Here is a 20,257-nt window from a genome sequence, read left to right as displayed (position 1 = left end):
CTAATAGTTTTCTTTTTATTGCTGGTATGAGATTTAATCTAAGAACTGTTATTAAAAGTCATTTATGGAGAAATGATGTCTTGGATCTGCTTCAAAATAGGCTGGTGCAAGGGAAGAAAGTGGGCTAAGGAAGTGAATGAAATAAGATTGATCATGAATTGGAGTTGCTGAAGCTGGATGATGATTACATGGGGGAATTGCTATACTATTCTATTTTTCTCTATAGTTGAAGCTTACTATTTTTAAGTGTGGGTTTTTAAGAATGAGTTTATTTGGGAATAGCAGAGACTTGGAGTTTGGGACATACAAGCTACATCAAGGTGATAGGTAAGTCCTGCAATCAAAGGAGAGGAAAAGAAGGGTGTTTAATGGAAAAGAAGGAGGAAGTTGGGGGGGGTTGTTTTGTTTTATTTTGTTTAAAGATTTTATTTATTTATTCATTAGAGACATAGAGAGAGAGAGAGAGAGAGGCAGAGACACAGGCAAAGGAAGAAGCAGGCTCCATGCAGGGAGCCCGACGTGGGACTCGATCTCGGGTGTCCAGGATCACACCCGGGGCTGAAGGCGGCGCTAAACCGCTGAGCCACCCGGCTGCCCAGAGGGGTTGTTTTGAATGAGAATCCATGGAGAAAAGCAGGAATTTGGGGGTAATGATGGTTTTTCATTGGCTGACTTATCATGGATTTCTTGTAGAAGATTCAGTATGCACTTTTTTTCCTGTTGGGACCTGTAATAATCATTCTTTCCAACTCATGATTCTTCTGTAGGGATCTGTAATTGATGCTGTGATGAGGCTCCTTCTGGCCTCCCATTCCACTTTAGTGAGGTTTCCCTTTATTAATTTTCACAAAAGCAAGTAAACGCAGTTGTAAGCATGAATTTAATTATGAATGATGCTTGGTCCTTTTTTGTCTAATACTCAAACTATTGTATTACCATTGAATACTATTGAATTCAACACAGTTGAAACCAACACGATTACTTAATAGGATTACCATCATTATATAACCAATTATGTAAAAATTATTATGTTTACTTAATGGTTTTAGCTGACTCAACAAGGAGACTTTTGTCATAAGGTTCATGACTACTAACCAGATAGGAACTGATGTCATGTGTTTTAACAGCACAGTGGGGTATGTTTACTAATACAAGTATTGGTGGTCTTTAAAAGTATATTTTGTGGTAGAGGAGACCAGGGAAGAGAAACACGATCATAGGATTTTAGAGATGAACAGATTGTTAGAGATCAATGTCGAGTGCCAAGTCATTGAGTTTGTTAAGCCTACAATAACCTGGGACGACAATGTAGTCCTAAAGGCCAGGCCAGATCTAAAGCAGCAACCAAAGGAAACTAGGTAAGACTGGAAGTAGGAAAACACCTTGTGGTGGATGCTTCCAGCTTTTCACTCACCTCATCAGCCTGACTTCCTTGTATCTCTGTATAGAATGCAAAGTTTCCATTACTAAAATATTATGATACACCTTAGGTTAATATGCATAAAGTTAAATTTGCTTAAATCCATTTTTGTGCACCCAGGAAACATCTGTAACATAAAAGCTCAAGAGCCTCCATGGGTTTCTACTTAGTTTGCAAAGGCAGAGTTTGAGGTATTAGGCTACTCTTTATACCATGATTATCATGCTCATGTGACTCCCCTTTTTTTAACAGCTGTATTTTCCCTGGAGGTCCATGCCTGCAAGACAATAATTTAGCAGCAGCATGGAGTAGACCATTCTTATTTTCCATGTCACAGGGCCCTTGGCAAGGAACAAACTTCTGGAAAGGGCCATGCCACACTGAAACCAGACTTAGAAGAGAGAGGATCTGTACTTCAGGCAGTGTGGATCACTGACCAGCCTGTGGATTGGCTACTTTGGGCTAAGTGTGTACCCCTAATACAATGAGCTAAAGTTGAAATTAAAATGAACATGAGTGGCTGCACCATTTCACATTCCCACCAACAGTGCAAGAGGGTTCCCTTTTCTCCACATCCTCTCCAACATTTGTGGTTTCCTGCCTTGTTAATTTTCCCCGTTCTCACTGGTGTGAGGTGGTATCTCATTGTGGTTTTGATTTGTATTTCTGTGATGGTAAGTGATGCAGAGCATTTTCTCATGTGTGTGTTGGCCATGTCTATGTCTTCCTCGGTGAGATTTCTGTTCATGTCTTTTGCCCATTTCATGATTGGATTGTTTGTTTCTTTGCTGTTGAGTTTAATAATAAGTTCTTTATAGATCTTGGAAACTAGCCCTTTATCTGATACATTATTTGCAAATATCTTCTCCCATTCTGTAGGTTGTCTTTTAGTTTTGTTGACTGTATCCTTTGCTGTGCAAAAGCTTCTTATCTTGATGAAGTCCCAATAGTTCATTTTTGCTTTTGTTTCTTTTGCCATTGTGGATGTATCTTGCAAGAAGTTACTGTGGCCGAGTTCAAAAAGGTTGTTGCCTGTGTTCTCCTCTAGGATTTTGATGGAATCTTGTCTCACATTTAGATCTTTCATCCATTTTGAGTTTATCTTTGTGTATGGTGAAAGAGAGTGGTCTAGTTTCATTCTTCTGCATGTGAATGTCCAATTTTCCCAGCACCATTTATTGAAGAGACTGTCTTTCTTCCAGTGGATAGTCTTTTCTCCTTTATCGAATATTAGTTGGCCGTAAAGTTCAGGGTCCACTTCTCGGTTCTCTATTCTGTTCCATTGATCTATGTGTCTGTTTTTGTGCCAGTACCACACTGTCTTGATGACCACAGCTTTGTAGTACAACCTGTAGTACAATCTGGTGTTGTGATGCCCCCAGCTATGGTTTTCTTTCACTGTTGGTGGGAATGTGAACTGGTGCAGCCACTCTGGAAAACTGTGTGGAGGTTCCTCAAAGAGTTAAAAATAGACCTGCCCGGGATCCCTGGGTGGCGCAGCGGTTTGGTGCCTGCCTTTGGCCCGGGGCGCGATCCTGGAGACCCAGGATCGAATCCCACGTCGGGCTCCCGGTGCATGGAGCCTGCTTCTCCCTCTGCCTATGTCTCTGCCTCTCTCTCTCTCTCTCTGTGACTATCATAAATTAAAAAAAAAAAAAAAAATAGACCTGCCCTACGACCCAGCAATTGCACTGCTGGGGATTTACCCCAAAGATACAGATGCAATGAAACGCCAGGACACCTGCACCCCAATGTTTCTAGCAGCAATGTCCACTATAGCCAAACTGTGGAAGGAGCCTCGGTGTCCATCGAAAGATGAATGGATAAAGAAGTGGTCTATGTATACAATGGAATATTCCTCAGCCATTAGAAATGATAAATACCCACCATTTGCTTCGACGTGGATGGAACTGGAGGGTATTATGCTGAGTGAAATAAGTCAATAGGAGAAGGACAAACATTATATGGTCTCATTCATTTGGGGAATATAAATAATAGTGAAAGGGAATAGAGGGGAAGGGAGAAGAAATGGGTAGGAAATATCAGAAAGGGAGACAGAACATGGAAGACTCCTAACTCTGGGAAACGAACTAGGGGTAGTGGAAGGGAGGGAGGGCGGGGGGTGGGGGTGACTGGGTGGCGGGCACTGAGGGGGGCACTTGACAGGATGAGCACTGGGTGTTATTCTGTATGTTGGCAAATTGAACACCAATAAAAAAAATAAATTTATTATTAAAAAAATAAAATTCACAAAACAAAAATAAAGTAAAATGAACATGAGGATGCCTGGGTGGCTCAGTGGTTGAGTGTCTGCCTTTGGCTCAGGATGTGATCTTGGGGTCCTGGGATTGAGTCCCACATTGGGCTCCACATGGAGCCTGCTTCTCCCTCTGCCTATGTCTCTGCCTCTCTCTCTCTGTGTCTCATGAATAAATAAATAAACTCTTAAAAAATAAAATGAATGTGATACAACATTTGTCTAAAGATGCAGAATGGTGTAGTAGACACCACATATCTGGGAGAAATGATTACTATAATTGAGAGTTAACCGTGTGCAGGCACTCTGTGAAGATCTTCGCATATGCTATTGAATTCTGCAATAATCTTATAAGGTAGTTGTTACCATTTTACAGATGGAGAAATGAAGATTTAGAGTGGTTAGGTAATTTTGCCAAAATTACATAGACAGTAGGTAGCTGACCCAGGGTTTGAATCCAGGCCTGCCTAACCCTAGAGCATGTCCTTTTAACTGCTATATTATACTTGAATCTTCTCGGTAGACCTGGACCAGATAATGAAGAGTCTTACATACATAGGTGGAATAAACACCTGGGATAGCAGCCTATCTGTGTCCCCTTCTCTGAGAATTGTCCCTGAACGACCTGCATTCTTTCTCTGATTACAGCATATGGATTCCTGATCCAAGCTGGGCCAATCACACTGGTTCAGGAGCATTGGACTGTAAAGATCATATAACTTGAAAGGCTGAACATGCTCTTTGAGGGCAGCCAGTTAATATTTGTTGTCTACTATGAATCAGGCATTGTTCCAGACATTAGACAGCAGTGAGCAAAACAAGAATCTGCATATTAGAAATATTACACTGAACAAAGATAAAAATTTTGCCAGAGTTTGCATTCTAGGGTCCTTTGTAAGAGGTACAGGGGAAGGTCCTGGAGGGTCCGATAGAGGAAGTCATGCACCTTGTAGCAGATTCCATCGTTGTTCTCTATTCCCCTCTGTGTACCCATTTTCAATCCATGGTTTCTCAGTGGATAGAGTTTACCTCCCTGTTCTTGACTTTGAGCTTGGCCAAGTCACTTTGCTTTGGCCAATAGTATAGTAATGGAACTGATGTAAGCAGAGTACTTCAATGTACCATTCTTTGTATGTATATCTCATTTTCTTCATCTGTTTGTCAGTGGACATTTAGGTTTGACCCATGTCTTGGCTTTGTGAATAATGCTGCCTTGATGTGGGAGTGCAGGTCTCTCTTTGAGATCTTGATTTCAATTCCTTTGGATATATACTCAAATAAGATTGCTGGATCAATGGTAGTTTTATTATTATTTTTTTAAAGATTTATTTTAGAGAGAGTGCACGGGGGAGGGGCAGAGGGAGAGAGAGAATCTCTCAGACTCCGCGCTGAGCATGGAGCCCCTGATGCAGGGCAGAATCTCACAATCCTGAAATCACAACCTCAGCCAAAATCAAGACTCAGACATTTACCTAGGCACCCCTATTTTTTTTTTTTTTGGAGGAACTTCATTATTTCCCTAGTGGCTGCAGCAGTTTACTTTGACAGTAACAGTATGCAAGTGTTCCCCTTTCTACACATCTTCACCAGAACTTGCAGATTATCTTAGTTTGTATTAATAATAGCCATCCTATAACTGCTATGAATTGATATCTCATTATCATTTTGGTTTGCATTTCCCTGATGATGAGTGAGGTTGAGCATCTTTTCATATACCTGTTGCTGGCTGTCTGTATGACTTTGGAAAAGTGTTCAATTCCTTGCCTAAATTTTTATTCAAGTTATTTGGATTTTTTGCTAATGAGTTGAAGACATTCCCCTGCATATTTGGATATTAATTCTTTGGATGTATTTTCTGACATTCTATAGGTTGCCTTTTCATTTTGTTAGTTGTTTCCTTTGTTTTTCAGAAGCTTTTAGTTTCATGTAGTTCCACTTACAAAGTTTTGCTCCTGTTGCCTATGCTCTTGGTATCTTTTCAAGAAGTGATTGCTAAGACCAATGTCAAGAGCCTTTTCCCCCATTTTCTTCATGGGGTTTTACCATTTCAGGTCTTACATTTACATTTTTATCCATTTTGAGCTAATTTTCTTTTCATTTTGAGCTAATTTTTATGTATGGTGTAAGATAAAGGACCAATTTCCCTCCTTTTTGTGGAGGGAACCCACAAGACCATTTATTGAAGAGACTATCCTATTCTTGGCACCACTGTTAAAGATCAGTTGACTCTGTATGTGTGGGTTCATTTCTGGGCTCTCTATTCAGTTCCATTGGTCTATGTGTCTGTTTCAAAACAATCCCATCTATGATAGCATCAAAAAAATAAAACATTTAAGAATAAGCTTAAGGGGATGAAAGACTTGTACACTGAAAACTGAAACACACAAAAAATTGGGCAGACACAAATAAGTGGAAAGACATCCCATGCTCATGTATTGGAAGAATTAACATTGTTAAAATGTTCATACTACCCAAAGTAACCTATAGATTCAATGCAATCCCTATTAAAATCCTAGTGGCATTTTTTTCCCCCACAGAAAGAAAAGAAATCCTAAAATTCAGGTGGAACCGTGAAAGACTCCAAATAGCCAAAGCAATTTGAGCTAAAGGAGTAAAGCTGGAAATACCACATTTTATGATTTTGAAATATAAAGCTTTTTAGGGTCTCATGAATGAGAAGAATCTGAAAATTCTACAACTACATTCATTTTTCACTAGGGATAAATTAAGTGAAGATATACCATACTTGATACTTCATTGCAGATATGATTTGTACTAGAACATCAAGAGCTCTTTAGCTACACAGCCTACTGTATAGGTTTTGCTGCCTCTAAATACCTTTTGTAATGAAATGGTTTTGAATTTACCTTGGAAATACCAGCTTCCTGTGTTCTACTGCAAAGGCTACAGCATATATTTGTAAAAACTTTTCTGCTCACTAGGACACCTTGTTAATTACATATTGAGCTTGGATCAATATTGGGGTTGTTGACGTGCAGGCTGTTTAGGAGTTGAAGGCTTACCCAGACCATCTGCCAAACCCTACCCATTGGAAATGCTTTTTTCCCTGTTACTGTAATGAAATCACTAAAATCATTTCCTGTTCCTGGTCCTTGTTCAGATCTTCTATCTTTTGTCAATAAGAGGATATTAAAATACTCCGGAAAGTCCACACATCCTTTTCATCCTGGTCTACAATGTAGCACATGGCTTTGTGTTTTAGTGCTGGAAATAATATATAATGATGTCAAGCCTATTGTAATAAAAAAAAAAGGGGGGCTGCTTATTAAACTCTTTCTCCAGCTGGTTTTCCTTTGACATCATGGAATCTGTTTATAATGACTTTTGACTTTTATGGGCTTTCCCCTTTACTATTCAGGGTTTATGTGATTACATGAGAAATTGAAATGTTTAGGGAACAGTCTCTTCATAGGACTGACTTTCCTGCTCAGTCAGGCCTATTGTGCATGCAGATTATAACAATGGGACAGTGGGAAGGGAAGACAAAGAGACTTTCTTTATTCTCCTGGAGGAGTTTGACTTCCTGAAGCATGGGCTTGCTTCAAGGAAGAAGTGTACATTGAAATGGTGGGTAGGTGGGTGGGCAAATGCATATTTATTATAGCCCTCAATTCAAGAAAGTGCATGTACGTGGTTTTGTTACAAGTCACTGAGTCAACACAGCAGGATCATACAGTTTTATTTGGAGTGGTCTCTGTTGACCCCATACCATTTGAGGAATTTGGCATCTCTGTAAATTCACCCTTCTTTTCAGACTGTATTTGGAAGGGTGATGGCATTTGTAAATCCATGAATGTGCTTTCTTCAAAGTGTGACTGGTATTGGACTTTTCCTTCTTGTACCCAGGAGCAAGCATTTTCTTGGCCAATCAGCAAGTTCTTCTGGAAGAAACAAATCCTTTAACTGCCCCTAGAGAAGTCTGTACTGTGTCACCACAGGGGGAAAAAAAATCTGATGTTGTAGACCCTGGAACAAAGTCCCTAATTTGAATTCTCTAAAATTTTTTAATGTTTGTTTTAGGTTTGGACGAACCAGGTAATGCCCTGTTTGTCCTAATCAGTTCTAGAAGTGACTTCAGTTTTTAAGATTTTAGTAGTCCATATTTAAAGTGATTTAGAGACTTGTTTCTCCAGATGCACCCTTTGCTTGTTTCCCACAGCAAGTGGTATCTGAATGGTTTTCAAAGATCCAGATTTCACATTTTCAGATGAACTTGAGTAATCTGAAAATCATAGAAGATTTTATTTTTCTTTTATTCTGTTTGGACATGTTTTTTTATTTATTATTTATGATAGTCACACACACACACACAGAGAGAGAGAGAGAGAGAGAGAGAGAGAGGCAGAGACACAGGCAGAGGGAGAAGCAGGCTCCATGCACCGGGAGCCCGACGTGGGATTTGATCCCGGGTCTCCAGGATCGCGCCCTGGGCCAAAGGCAGGCACCAAACTGCTGCGCCACCCAGGGATCCCTGTTTGGACATGTTATAAAGTGGGTCTGCTGTCTCTTTAGAGCACTTGCATGAAAACACAATTTTTCACAACAATTTGTGAAGCCCTCAAGGATTACTTTATGTTTTAGGAAGTTGTATCCTGAACTCTTGTGGCCCCAAAGGAAACCAGGAGGATCATGCTGCAGAAGCCCTTTGGAGGAACGTGCCAATTGCTCCGTAACCGTGATTTGGCTCTCCTTTGATGGAGAGATTAATAGTTTCCATAATCATATCATCCTGGTTGCTCTGTGCCCAGTTTCCTCAGACTTGAAAGAAATGGAAATTAATTGAAAAGGAAAAAAATGTACCTCTTGCCTCCCCTCCAAAGCCTCTCATCTGGAGAAAGGATGAGAAAGAGATTCAAAAGTCTGTTGCCTGTGGAAGCCAAGATGTTTATTCTCTTTTGCAGTTCTGGAGGTAAAAATCCAGGAGAAAGCAGCTGGACAGCGGGCATGAAAATTAGGGCACAGCTGTGCGTATACAATTCCAAACGGAAGAAAAATATTTGGTAGTGGACCCAGTATATACTTGGAAAGTCATCCTATGAAGCTGTGAGCACCTGCTGCTGGAAGTAAGTGCTGAAGAAGCAGAAAAGGGATTTTGTAGCTCATGTGATTGTCATCAGACAAAATGGTCTGCTTCTATTTACAGAGAAGGTGCTACGAACTTACTTGTCACATCCTGGAGTTTGGGAAATATTTTCTTTGGTTAAAATCTATTCTTTCCTGGCTCTGAAATTCCTAAGCTCAATTCTTTCTTGCCCCCACCATCACTCTGACCAGTTCTCTCACTTGTATGCTAGTGCTGATTTCTGTAATGTTGCTCTTGAGCCTCAGAGGATTTCAGTGGGCAGAGGATTTGGTTGCCCATGGGAGAGTTGGGATATTAATAAACCATTGATCTCTTGTCATATCTTCAATCAGAGATGAACTTCCAACAGGTGATCACTAAGTGTTTTTTGAAGTTTATCGAACCAGTGAAATAGAGACTGAATTGTACATGAACACGTCTCACTCATTCACGCCACAGTATGTTGTGATTTGTTGAACTTGACATGTGTTAAGCACTGATTGGTTTGTGGGACTAAGAAGGTGACAATTCAAAATAGGAGCTAATTAATAGGTGTTCATTCCATTAGTCTCTGAAAGTCAAGGACCATGTCACTTCCCTTGAAGTGATGAACTCTTGTTACCAGACAGAGAGCCAGTTACAAATTCAAGTTCAGCCACTCAAAAATCATTACTCAAGAGACAAGTGATGGTGGGAAAGGAAAGATTGCTTTATCCAGGAAGCCAGCAACTTGGGAAGGTGGTGGACGAAGGTCTCAAAGCTCATCTTCCCCATCCAGAGGACGGCAGAGGGTTTTAAAGGGGAAGGCATGGGAAGTGGGAAAAGGGGCTATGTGCAGGAGAAGCAGGTGCCCAGGTGGTTACTTGTATGTCAGTGTGACCCTGAGCAGACTTACTGGCAGCAGCAGCAGCAGCTGTTTTTGAATGTAGTCAGGCTTTATCTTCTGGGAAAGTTTGGTCCTTTACTCCTCAAGGCCAGTGATCTGCACATCTCAAGGAAAGTAGGTCAGTTCTGCTACAGATCAAGAGACATGTTAGCATGCAAGGAGTGCATAAGCTTGAAGCAAGTTAGCCCTTAAGATGGATTGGGGTGCTGTTACACTTTCATTCCTGCAAGTTATCTGTGGAGATTTAGGACTTTTAATTCTTATATAAATACAAAAGGTAGATTGGTCCTTTTCTGGGTGGATGTCTCCCGGCAGTTTATATGCAGACCCGACAGCAAGCACCCTTCCAGCACTGGCCACCTTCAATGACAATTAAGGACAGAAGATAAATGTTTGCCCTCATTCCTCTTTGGGACCTTACAGGTATATCCCCTCTTAGGCTGCTCCCATTCCAGCCTAAGAGTTGGCCATATCCCACCTGCAGAGAGAAGCTCTGAGTTTTAGCTTTTCCATGCTGCCTGAATTCCCTAATGCAGTGTCAGTGCTGAATTGAGAGCTAGCAGACATACGAACAGGCCTGCCATACCAAGGCGTGATGATGTCAAGCAGAGGCTGGAGAGGAGAGGTAAGGGGTTGGGGGCTGGTCCAGGAGGCTAGAGCAATGATGTGTATATAAGAGACTCCAGGGTTTGGTACAGTTGGGAGCTAAAATGAAGCCCCATCACCTAGGGACCATTGTGGAGCCTGACCCAACCCAGAAGAGAAAATCTTGAGTTTATATTAGCTGTAGGACACAGTCTCAAACCATGGTGAAGTAGCCAGCACTCTAGAAGCTGAGGTCAGAATTGGAAAGAACACAATCCTTTTCACATCTACCATGAAGTCTCATAGTTAAACTCCTCTGGATACCATCTTAGGAAGAAGCTCTTTAAGACACTAATTTTTTTTTTAAAGACTGGACAATTCTTGAAGGTCCTATCAATTTCAATTGTTGAACCAGAGTAAATTTAAACTGAATTGGTTCTTTGGCTTATTAATTTCCCTACTACTAACAGATGGAGGCTCCAGAGAAATATAAGACTTGTTATGAACAAAATGAAGCTGTACTTTTTCACATCTGGATAACAGTATGAGTTGAACCTTGAGACCCTATTATGTGGGGAAAAGAGTCAAAGGGGATGGTAGTTACCAAAGTTTTAACAGATAAATGAGAATCTTTACAGACTTCTTTTGGTATTTCTACATCTGTTTCTGACAACATTCTATATTCCTCTATGTAGATTTATTTCCATGAAAACTATTTTTTCATTACATTTTAGGAGGCTGGAGGTTTGCTGACTGACTTTGTATTTAGAATCCTCAGGGACCACCTAATATATATGTCATGAAGCATCTTTTTCTTGGAGTAAACTCAGAATATCCTTTATAAGCTGGCACATCTAAAGGAAAAAAGAAATTGGAGAATTCCAAATCTAGTTTACAACCAGTCTCCAATGTAAAACAGGAGAGACTGCCTAACTCATTTCATTCCTATATTCAAATAGCATCAACTGATTCCCAGATATATGTCAGACACAGTGCCAAGGGCTGGGAATCCAGGGCTTGGAACATGGCAGTTGTTCCACAAATGTTAGTTGCCTAAGTGAATGAAAACTATTTCTATCCAGAGACAGAATTACCTGAAACTAATAAAGCTTAACCTTTAAACAGTGGTTCCCAAAGTTTAATGCCCATAGGAATCACCTAAGGGTCTTTAAAAAATGTTGATACCTGCCCTCCTGATACGTTCTAATTTAATTGGTACGGGGTGCAAACTGGGCATCAGGATTTTTAAACCTCCCCAAGTGGTTCTAATGTACAACAAAGTTTGAGAAGTACGTGAAGGCCCTCTAACTTGCTCAAGTCCCTTCCATAGCCCCTAGGAGGTGCCTGACAATTTCAGCTGTGAAATTTGGTATTCTTTTTCTTGAACAGGTCTCCCAAATGGAATAAGCTTCAGGTGGCACAAAACCTGGATCCGACCTTCTGTATCCTTGAGGAAGTCTTAGTCTAGTCAGCAGGTTACTTAGCCATCATGAGCTTTTCAGAGGTATGACTTGGCAGAAGGATGCAGATTAACAGTGCTCCTATGGCTATCACCACATAAAAGCTAAACTATTATAAGCAACACATGTTACTTTTTGTGGGTTTGTCCCTCTTGTGTTTTGGTTCATGACCTTGGCAGTGGATATTTGCAGTACTTTTGAAGGAACTCTAGTTTGGAGTAGAATTGGTTGCTACCAGTGTCAGGGTTCCCTGGGTTTTGGGGTTTTGTATTATGATTGGATTTCATGGTTAGCATGAGGTTTATAGCATTTCTAGCACCAGTGCTTTGCAAGAGACACACTGGTTCTTTTCTGTGTGTCCGGAGTTCTGTACCTCACCATCTCCCTGTCTTTCCTACGGGGAGTTGCCTGGTGACGCTTATGAGGCTGATTTAAAGCTCTACAAAATGTACTCAGTGATTTTATTACAGAGACAAACAATAACCATTTCTGCTGTATATGTGGGCCAGTTGGCAAACAAAATGGTCACATGTGGAATTTCTGCTTCTTTGCCTTGGGCCAGGTGAACATCCAGGAGTGTGTGTCCCTGACTCTCAATGGGATGAGCATGCACACAGCCTGAAGAGGAAAGAATGAAGCAGCTCGCTGTTCAGGAGCGTTTTGAAGTGTCTGTGAACTTGCTAAGTGGCCGTGTGAGCTGATTTACTCATATCATCTACACGTACAGTCTACTCCTGGGTTCTTTGAGGCTTCCTTTTCTGGGCCCCTTAGGTGTATCAATGCCTACTTAGCAGGTCATATCCATGTTGTTTACACATCTGAGTATCAGTGGTTTTGTTACCTTCCAAGGAAAAAGTTACATAATACATAAGCCAGAGTCCTCAGTGATGACTAGAGGCAGATTAAAGGCATGGCTGCTTCTCTTTGTAAGGAAAGACTGGGGCTTTTTAAAATTAATTTCTGTCACAATGTGGAACCTATAAAGTCTTCTGTTATCTGACACCTAAGAAAAGGTGCCTCCAACTAACCCCAGGAGTAGCATTCCTTTTTTCTCCATATGGTGTTTTTTTTTTTTCTTGATTCTTCCAGATGGTCATATGTAGATTATTTGAGAATCTTCCTGATTATTGTAAAAACTTGGCCACACTATCATGAGCTCAGTTAGAAATACAAAGGAGGAAGAGGTTAATCAAGTTTTCTCATTTTCCCTGTAGACTCAGGGATACCCTTTTGTAAAAGCTTCAGAGACCATTAATTAGACCAATGTGACCGGCTTTGCTTCCTTTGGCCCCAACAAATGCTGTTTGACTTGTAGGAGAAATGATTAGTTGCACTGAATGAGAGGGGTGATAATTCCTCTTTGAACAGTACAAAGCAAACATCAAGATAGCAGACATTGGGGGAACCAAGTGTGCCTGGACAGCAGGGCCCATTTCTCTATGCACAGTTGTTTTCAAATGCTGTAAGATAGTCTCCTTCCTCCTTGAACATCTGAACAATGAGCACTGCCTAATTATTTGGAATGCTCTGTATTTCCATAGTTAATGGTGTTTTCTCGCAGTTTGCTTTATTAATGTGAGCAGGAATGCTGCATTCACCATGTCTTTTATGAAAGTCCTACCTTCTGGACTTAGAATGCCCTGACTCTTCTAGATAGCATTTGGTGCTTCATAATTATCTCTTAATAACAGACAAGGGAGGCTTCCTGTGACTTAGAACCCAAAATCAAAGAAGGCTAAAAATGTGAAGAAACTAAAAAAATCCTTTGGGCTCTGTAGTCCATTGCTTGAAATTTTGTGGTACATTGAAGTGAAAATTACCTGGGCTAAGTGAGACCTTGGACTCTGGTCCCCCTCCGTCACTCGATGTGACTTTAGGTAAGCTATAATACATAGCAAATAGAAGGCTTTGTCATGACCAGTACTGATTGGGCTGTTTTGCTCAGTGTGTTTGAAATGACCACAGGCCAACATTTCTTGGAGTAATATGATGAGACAAACTTATTCAAACAAAAAGTAGTGTTTCCAATTGTAATTTTTAAAAGCGTAATTGAAAATTGAAGTAGATTTGGAATGAAACTTGCATAAAGTTGTGGTAAACAGCTTTGAGTTGGACACAGCTCTTCCCGTAAAGCCATTCGGGTGTTATCAGAGATGAGTGCTCTCTGAAGGTGTCATGTTGTGAAGATTACTGTGCTTTTTGGAGGAAGATTTAGTAGATTTGGATCTTGAGGACTCAAAAGAGATTATTGCCTGGCCTGATCTGTCTCCTTCATCCCTTTGCCTCATTAGATTACTTTGCATTTGAACATGGGTGGAGTCCCATATGGTCTGTAACATCTGAGGTCTTGTAGAAACAGTCTCCGATTCAGACTCAGATACATACATGGGGCTTTGACCTTTCTGATTAAGGATTACAGTGAGCATTTTGTTTTATCATCACATTTTTCATTTCTCTCACATTTGTATTCATTCATTATTTCTCCACAAACATATATTGAATAATTACTTATTGAGTACCTTCTCTGTAACAGGCTCCTGTGTTGGATACCCGGCTCTAGGGACGAGCACAGTCCTTGCTCTTGAGGAGTTTATGGTAAAGGAGAGAAACAAGGAAACAAATAATTATAATCCATGGACAAGAGTAATCTCAGGAAGCATCCCCTCCTCCCCTGCCCTGTGATTTTGGTTTCTGGAGGATGGTTGAAGTTTGTTTCAGAGATCCCCTTTAATTAAATGACAAAATCTAAACTAAACACATATGGGAGTTCAACCAAGTTTCTCATCTTAGAAGTGGTAGCGTGGTGAGTAAAACAGCCCAGAGGAGACAGACCAGCTAGTTTCAGGTTCTTTTTATGCTATTTACAAGCTGTATAACTTTGGACAAGTCACTGAACTTTTTTTTTTTTAGAACAAATTTATGGAAATTTTATTGACAGATTAAAGAGCGTGGATTTTATTTTATTTTTAAAAAATTTTCCCCACTTATAAAAAATTTATTTAAATGCAATTAACATATAATGTATTATTGGTTCCAGAGATAGAGGCCAGTGATTCACTCTTACATAACTCCCAGTGCTCATTACATCACGTGTCTTCCTTAATGCCTATCACCCAGTTACCCCATTCCCCACCCACATCCCCTCCAGCAACCCTCAGTTTCCTATGGTTAAGAGTCTTTTATGGTTGTCTCCCTCTCTGATTTCATCTTATTTTATTTGTCACTGAACTGTTCTGAGTCTCAATTACTTTAAGGACCAAAGTAAACAATATCAATAAAAGTACTTTGTGAAATGGGAAGCATTATATAAATTTAAGAATTTTTTAGGGAAAAAAAAGTTTGTCACATGCACACACACACATACACTGAAGAATAAAAAGCACAACTTTTACTTTAGGCCTACTTTTTTTTTTTTTTTACCCGAAAAAACATTCGTTTTTACTCTGAAAGGATTTTTTAATCATACACATAAGCCACATTGTGATATCCAAAATAGTTCTTCCTTTTACCTGTCTCCAGTCACAAGACAATTAGAAAGTATGCATTTTATGGCACTAGGGTGGCTTAGTCAATTAAGCATCTGCCTTCAGCTCAGGACATGATCCCAGTGTCCTGGGATCGAGTACTGCTTCAGGCTCCCTGCTCAGTGGTGAGTCTGCTTCTCTTTCTCTCTCTCTCTCTCTTAAATAAATAAAATCTTAAAAAAGAAAAAGAAATTATGCATTTTAGATCTTCAATTTTTTTAAAGCATGGTATTAAAATCCTTATAGATGAGCCTCAGAACAACTTTGCAGAGAATGATTTTCTCTGAGGGGTGCATACTGTTTGTACTTTAGTCTTACTGCATAAAAAAGAAAAGTTCTCCATACATTTTATACAGTATACACCCACATTTAATATATTCCTCAACAACTCAACACTAAAAAGTCAACATGTCCTTTGCCATCTTAGAAGTGTAACATCTTGGAATTGCAACTTTTAAAAGATAATTGTGCAGATCGTGAATGCTAGTGTGACTTTGCAAACTTTGATGAGGCATTCATATAACGATTTGGGGTTAAAACATATTAAAATAAATTTTCTTGTCTGTGGTGATATTCTTCTGTATTGGAGAGCCACAGGAAAGGGAAAAGTAAGGAAACTTGGCAATTAGTGAGTGCTTCTATGCTAGGACCAAATCTAGGGAATTTACATACATAATCATATATGAAACAAAAGCACCTGGCTAAGTTACAATTTTTTATTTTTCATAAGAATAAAAATTAAATATATGTAGGGTTATTAATATATGTAGGGTTATAAATATATGTAGGTTATAAATATATGTAGGGTTAAGCATTTTACATCAATTGTGGTGTGCACTAACTTAAAGTAGGATGGAGGAAAACAGGAGTTGCCCACAAGTAGGTTAACTGTTATGTCCAGAAACATCACTTTAAAACAAAACTGTACATTAGCACAATATTAAAATTACACATTTTAACTTTAACCTCTCCTGAACTTCCATGCATATAGCATAGTTGTAGGGGTGAAGATATTTATGGGATGAAAATAAAACAATGCCACAGGCTAATCTCAACTGCTTGCCAAACACCTCCCCAGAATGATCCTCATACAACTCAGAATCACAATCAGCATGTTCATGCTGAGTTAATCTTCCTCTTAAAAATCTTTTGTTCTTATTTTCACCCCTTAATTAATAGATTTCTGTCCATTAAGATGCTTAATTTAAAATTTAGGACCATCCTTTAAAATTTCCCTACCCAAATCTCCAATAATATCTGGTTGGCACATTTTATATATTCTCTACTCCCTGTCTTATGCATTATTCTGTGTAACCCACCATCATCCTGGACATCTGCTTTCCTGGGAACCTTTCCTTTAGGTGTCATTACTTTTCTCCAGGATTATTAAGATGGCCCAGCTTGACAGCATTTTGCCTCTCTACCAGAGTTCATTCTTCATTTGCCAACTAATTTGCCCAAACCTTAGATTGATCACAGCCTTTTTTTGCCTTAAAACCTACTGTTTACAGAGAGAAATTTATCCAGTTGACCAAGATTTTTAAGGCTAGCACAGTACACTCTTGCCATTCTTGCTACTTACATAATCTGACTACAACAGTCTCATGAGGGAAATAATGTCTCTGTTTTCTGGATGAAGAAAGGTTCAGAGAGGTTACAAAATTTGATCATGCAGTAAATGGATGAGTTGAAATCTGAATTGAAATATGACTATACAACCTATTTTCTTACCTAAAAATGCTTTTCCTATATTACATGAACATTGAACTGCCATCATACAAAATGCTATATAAGCTTTGTTATTTTCCCAAGGAGACACACGAAGGGACAAAGAGCAAGTTTCCAGAACTGGAACACTTTTGGTCATACGAGTATTCTGAAGGTATAAATAAATATCCATGCAATCTTTTGGAAAAAAATTTTTCAAGGATTTACTTCAAGAAAATAAAAAATTAATTCACAGGATAGAAGAAACTAACTTATGGGTCAGAACCCTTTCATTTCATAAAAAGGGAATCATTGCTTCAGGTGTGGCTGGTTCCAGATATTCAAACAATATCATTAGGTCCTGCTTTTTCTTTATTTTTCAGTAGCGCTCTTCTCCATGTTGGTATCACTCTCAATAAGTCTTTGCCACTGGATGACTTTCACTAGTTGTCATCCTTCAAGGTTAAAGATAAAAGAATCTCTCTTCTAAATTGTGAACAAGTTCTTGGGCCTGGTTCTCATTGGTCCAAATTAAATCATGCGGGGGATCCCTGGGTGGCTCAGTGGTTTGGTGCCTGCCTTCCGCCCAGGGTGAAATCCGGAGTCCCAGGATCCAGTTCCACATCGGGTTCCCTGCATGGAGCCTGCTTCTCCCTCTGCCTGTGTCTCTGCCTGTGTCTCTGCCTCTCTCTCTCTCTCTCTCTGTTTCTCATGAATAAATAAATAAAATCTTAAAAAATTAAATCATGTGACCACCATTGACTGCCTGCCTCCCTTAATCTGGCTAAACGCTAGCAATTCTCTGACAGACCAGTGTAGAGTCATGTGACTATTCTAAGAATGGGCGAGCAGAGATAGAATCAAGTACAAGCAAAGCAAGTGGACTGAGAGTGAGAGTCCAGAGGGAGTCCTAAGAGGAAATAGGTTCTGTTAACAGAGGAAGAGGAAATGGATCCACAACATCAGAAAGAATACTATTCTCTACAAGCAATGAACTAATAAACCAGGAAAATTGTTAGTTGAGATCAAATAATCGATGGTAATGTGGCATTTGATGCAATCATTAAACGTTAATGTGCTAAAAACAATTTGCAAATAAAATTCCAGGTGATTTCAATATATTTGAGGCTCAATAGAGATTTGTTGAATGAATGAGCGAGGTGTTATGTAAGGAAGTTTGAGATAGAGTGGGCAGGGGAGAAAAGAAACAAGAACATTCTAAATTCCTTGTCTTGTTAAGGAGAGAGGTTATAGATAATGATTAATCTTGGTATTGACAGGATCATATGCATTGTTTATTAAGCATTCAAGGAAATTACTACTGAAAAAGGAAAAAGTGTGGAATTTCTAAACCACTAGATTACAAAAGGGAAAGGTGCAAAGAAAATTTGGTCAATATAGCAAAAATCCAGTTGCAAAAGGAAAAGAAATAATTCATGTTAAGACTAAATGTACCCATTATTCAAATCTGTTAAATCTCATTGTTAAAAGGTAAAGATTTTTCTGTTGAGACAAAATCAATTTTATGTTGTTTAAAGGAGGCAAAGGGGACAACACACAAAGAAAATGACAAAGGAAAACTAGGTAAGTGATAAAATAGAAGGCAGGAATAGAAAACTAAGAGTAGAATTCAAAGCAAAAGAATTTAAAGAGACACTTAGGTTATCTTCTAAGTGACACAACGAATATAATAGCATGTCTCTCTCAAAGGCTTGTTATGAGGATTCCAGTCCTTTGAAGCAGATGTGCCATTATATTTTCACTTTACAGAAAGAGAAACCAAGGCATGAACGAGTTAAGTAACTTGCCCCAGGTCACCCAGCTAAGTAAATGGCAGAAGCATTTGGCCTCACAGCCCATGGCTTAACTCCTATGCTCTAAATGCTCACCTTTATAGATTCTTTGCACCTTACAGTAAAAAATACTTGGTCTCTTAATATTTGGTTCTCATCTTCTTCCTAGGCTTATAGGAAGACTAGACTTGGCAGCTGTCTTGCAGTAAGGAGGGGCATTGTGATTCGCCTTAGCCAATGAAAGAAGCATTTAAGAGCTAACGTGCCACCTCACCACTCTATTTCCTCTCTGGTGACTGCCATAGGTTGAGATGATGGAGGCACAAGATGAAAGTCACCTGAATCCCTGAGTAACTGTCCACCTAGAGAAGCACATGGAGGGGAGCTGCCCTGCAGCGGCTCCCAGTGGGTATTGGACTTAGAGTAAGAGAGAAAGAACCCTTTATTGTGTCAGCATGATGCTCTACCCTGATTATTACATATCCCCAAATGAAGAATTCATATTCTCTTCAAATTTAATGGAATATGCACTGCAACGAGCTACAAAGAACATTCTCATTAATTTCCCTAAGTAGAAACCAGATAGGCACATTCTCTGACTCTGGTGCTCTAGTGTAATAAAGGGGGAAAAAATTAAGGTAGAAACTAGAAGAATGGAACCATGTGGAAACCTTTAAATAATGGATAATTTTCTAGGAAAATGTTCAATACTAAAATTACCTCAGAAAGAAGCAGAAAGCCTTAAAGGCTAATAATATTCACATTGGAAAAGTAGCAAAAGAACTACTCTTGTTTCTATCTCAAGACAACAGAAAATGGTGGGAAATTTCTGAATTATTCTACAGAGTTAACAAAACCCTGTTAAGCAAACTGGATTAGAACAGTCAAAGAAAAGAAAGCTACAGGCCAATTTTTCTATTAGTGTGGATGTAAAAACTCTAGACAAAATGCCAGCAAATAAAATTTAGCACTGTATTAAAAGATATATAATAATTATACACATTAAAAAAAAACCAGCATGACCAAAGCGAGTTTATCTTACAAATATAAACACTCATCTTACAAATATTTAATGTTAGGAAATCTTTTAATAGATTAATAGATTTAAAAAAAGAGCTATGTGATCATTTCAGTAAATGCCAATAATTCATTTGATAAAATTTAATGTGTATTTCTGAGAAAAACCTCTGTACAGTCTGAAATAAAACTTAACATACCTATAGCAAATATGATTCTTAATTAAGACATTAGAAACATTGCCAATAAAGTCTGGAACAAAACAGGATACTATCACTAAACATTGTTTTCATAGCCCTACCTGACACAGTAGGATGAAAAACAGATATAAAGTATAAATATTAAAAAGAAAAGAAAGGATAAAAAAATGCTATTATTTTATGCAACTTGTTTTTCATTAATCATTTTCTTGTCAAATAAAACTCAGAAACAGAAACTGCATGAAATTAATGTGCATCTTATTGAATTATTAAAAAGCAATACTCCTATATCCTTCACCTAACTCAAGAAATAGAACTTTGCTAA

The 20,257-nt window shown here is 39.0% G+C and overlaps 1 long non-coding RNA gene across 2 annotated transcripts; it reads right to left on the bottom strand.

The window, feature by feature from the left end:
- Positions 1-7,365: 7,365 nt before the first annotated feature.
- Positions 7,366-19,127, bottom strand: LOC102155748. Of its 2 annotated transcripts, none has more exons than XR_005375802.1 (4): positions 18,812-19,127; positions 14,211-14,271; positions 8,499-9,774; positions 7,366-7,920 (listed from the first exon to the last, which is right to left on the bottom strand). It is a non-coding gene; the product is annotated as an uncharacterized LOC102155748 (long non-coding RNA). The 2 variants fall into 2 exon arrangements; XR_005375803.1 differs by having other exon boundaries at positions 9,656-9,774.
- Positions 19,128-20,257: the final 1,130 nt, after the last annotated feature.

This window comes from Canis lupus, chromosome 21 (genome assembly GCF_011100685.1).
Source record: "Canis lupus familiaris isolate Mischka breed German Shepherd chromosome 21, alternate assembly UU_Cfam_GSD_1.0, whole genome shotgun sequence".
NCBI classification, from domain to species: Eukaryota; Metazoa; Chordata; class Mammalia; order Carnivora; family Canidae; genus Canis; species Canis lupus.
The sequence above is the reverse complement of the archived record's forward strand: the minus strand, read 5'-3'. Positions and strand labels throughout refer to the sequence as shown.